This window comes from Taudactylus pleione, unplaced genomic scaffold (assembly GCF_031769625.1).
Source record: "Taudactylus pleione unplaced genomic scaffold, aTauple2 ptg001270l, whole genome shotgun sequence".
In the NCBI taxonomy this organism is placed as follows: Eukaryota; Metazoa; Chordata; class Amphibia; order Anura; family Myobatrachidae; genus Taudactylus; species Taudactylus pleione.
In genome coordinates, this window is record NW_028285670.1 from 1,345,001 (window position 1) to 1,347,500 (window position 2,500).

Genomic DNA, 2,500 nt, shown 5'->3' on the forward strand with positions numbered 1-2,500 from the left:
CTTCCAAGATCTGACGAGATTGGGCATGTCCAGTGTGGTTTGGCTGTAGGTGCTCAAAAACATTAACTTTAGACCTCTTTTACTTCTTAACTCAAGTAAATTCATTGATAAGTTGAAAAAATTAAATGCAAAATGTAATAGAAAAGAATGTTATGGCTGTCTAAAATTACCTACAGCACCTGGTATTCCCAGGTGGTCTCTCATCCAAGTTCAAACCAGGCCCAACACTGCATAGCTTCCAAGATCAGACGAGATTGGGCATTTCCAGTGTGGTTTGGCTGTAGGTGCTCAAAAGCATTAAATTTAGACCTCTATTACTTCATAACTCATGGAAATTCATTGATAAGTTGAAAAAATTAAATGTAAAATGTAATAGAAAAGAATGTTATGGCAGTATAAAATTACCTACAGCACCTGGGATTCCTAGGTGGTGTCCCATCCAAGTACTAACCAGGCCCAACACTGCATAGCTTCCAAGATCAGACGAGATTGGGCATGTCCAGTGTGGTTTGGCTGAAGGAGCTCAAAAACATTAACTTTAGACCTCTTTTACTTCTTAACTCAAGTAAATTCAATGATAAGTTGAAAAATGAAATGAAAAATGTAATAGAAAAGAATGTTATGGCTGCATAAAATTACCTACAGCACCTGGAATTCCCAGGTGGTCTCCCATCCAAGCACTAACCAGGCCCAACACTGCATAGCTTCCAAGATCAAACAAGATTGGGCATGTCCAGTGTGGTTAGGCTGTAGGTGCTCAAAAATATTAACTTTAGACATCTATAACTTCTTAACTCAAGTAAATTCAATGATAAGTTGAAAAATGAAATGAAAAATATAATAGAAAAGAATGTTATGGCAGTATAAAATTACCTACAGCTCCTGGTATTCCCAAGTTGTCTCCCATCCAAGTACTAACCAGGCCCAACACTGCATAGCTTCCAAGATCAGACGAGATTGGGCATGTCCAGTGTGGTTTGGCTGTAGGTGCTCAAAAACATTAACTTTAGACCTCTTTTACTTCTTAACTCAAGCAAATTCATTGATAAGTAGAAAAAATTAAATGTAAAATGTAATAGAAAAGAATGTTATGGCTGCATAAAATTACCTACAGCACCTGGAATTCCCAGGTGGTCTCCCATCCAAGCACTAACCAGGCCCAACACTGCATAGCTTCCAAGATCAAACAAGATTGGGCATGTACAGTGTGGTTAGGCTGTAGGTGCTCAAAAATATTAACTTTAGACATCTATAACTTCTTAACTCATGTAAAATCATTGATAAGTTGAAAAAATTAAATGTAAAATGTAATAGAAAAGAATGTTATGGCTGCATAAAATTACTTACAGCACCTGGTATTCCCAGGTGGTCTCCCATCCAAGTACTAACCAGGCCCAACACTGCATAGCTTCCAAGATCAGACGAGATTGGGCATGTCCAGTGTGGTTTGGCTGAAGGAGCTCAAAAACATTAACTTTAGACCTCTTTTACTTCTTTACTCAAGTAAATTCATTGATAAGTTGAAAAAATTAAATGTAAAATGTAATAGAAAAGATTGGTATGGCTGCATAAAATTACCTACAGCACCTGGTATTCCCAGGTGGTCTCCCATCCAAGTACTAACCAGGCCCAACACTGCACAGCTTCCAAGATCAGACGAGATTGGGCATGTCCAGTGTGGTTTGGCTGTAGGTGCTCAAAAACATTAACTTTAGACCTCTTTTACTTCTTAACTCAAGTAAATTCAATGACAAGTTGAAAAATGAAATGTAAAATGTAATAGAAAAGAATGTTATGGCAGTATAAAATTACCTACAGCTCCTGGTATTCCCAGGCGGTCTCCCATCCAAGTACTAACCAGGCCCTACACTGCATAGCTTCCAAGATCAGACGAGATTGAGCTTGTCCAGTGTGGTTTGACTGTAAGTGCTCAAAAGCATTAACTTTAGACATCTTTTACTTCTTAACTCAAGTAAATTCATTGATAAGTTGAAAAAATTAAATGTAAAATGTAATAGAAAAGAATGTTATGGCAGTATAAAAATACCTACAGCACCTGGGATTCTTAGGTGGTCTCCCATCCAAGTACTAAGCAGGCCCAACACTGCATAGCTTCCAAGATCTGACGAGATTGGGCATGTCCAGTGTGGTTTGGCTGTAGGTGCTCAAAAACATTAACTTTAGACCTCTTTTACTTCTTAACTCAAGTAAATCCATTGATAAGTTGAAAAAATTAAATGCAAAATGTAATAGAAAAGAATGTTATGGCTGTCTAAAATTACCTACAGCACCTGGTATTCCCAGGTGGTCTCTCATCCAAGTTCAAACCAGGCCCAACACTGCATAGCTTCCAAGATCAGACGAGATTGGGCATTTCCAGTGTGGTTTGGCTGTAGGTGCTCAAAAGCATTAAATTTAGACCTCTATTACTTCATAACTCATGGAAATTCATTGATAAGTTGAAAAAATTAAATGTAAAATGTAATAGAAAAGAATGTTA

General features: G+C 37.6%; 11 pseudogenes; all 11 read right to left on the reverse strand.

The window, feature by feature from the left end:
• Nucleotides 1-51, reverse strand: part of LOC148448754 (5S ribosomal RNA) — a 119-nt pseudogene extending 68 nt beyond the window's left edge.
• Nucleotides 52-167: 116 nt separating this feature from the next.
• On the reverse strand, nt 168-286 carry LOC148448755 (5S ribosomal RNA; annotated as a pseudogene).
• A 116-nt stretch (nt 287-402) lies between these two features.
• On the reverse strand, nt 403-521 carry LOC148448756 (5S ribosomal RNA; annotated as a pseudogene).
• A 115-nt stretch (nt 522-636) lies between these two features.
• On the reverse strand, nt 637-755 carry LOC148448757 (5S ribosomal RNA; annotated as a pseudogene).
• A 115-nt stretch (nt 756-870) lies between these two features.
• LOC148448758 (5S ribosomal RNA) lies at nt 871-989 on the reverse strand (annotated as a pseudogene).
• A 116-nt stretch (nt 990-1,105) lies between these two features.
• Nucleotides 1,106-1,224, reverse strand: LOC148448759 (5S ribosomal RNA; annotated as a pseudogene).
• A 116-nt stretch (nt 1,225-1,340) lies between these two features.
• On the reverse strand, nt 1,341-1,459 carry LOC148448760 (5S ribosomal RNA; annotated as a pseudogene).
• Nucleotides 1,460-1,575: 116 nt separating this feature from the next.
• LOC148448761 (5S ribosomal RNA) lies at nt 1,576-1,694 on the reverse strand (annotated as a pseudogene).
• Nucleotides 1,695-1,809: 115 nt separating this feature from the next.
• LOC148448762 (5S ribosomal RNA) lies at nt 1,810-1,928 on the reverse strand (annotated as a pseudogene).
• A 116-nt stretch (nt 1,929-2,044) lies between these two features.
• LOC148448763 (5S ribosomal RNA) lies at nt 2,045-2,163 on the reverse strand (annotated as a pseudogene).
• A 116-nt stretch (nt 2,164-2,279) lies between these two features.
• Nucleotides 2,280-2,398, reverse strand: LOC148448764 (5S ribosomal RNA; annotated as a pseudogene).
• Nucleotides 2,399-2,500: the final 102 nt, after the last annotated feature.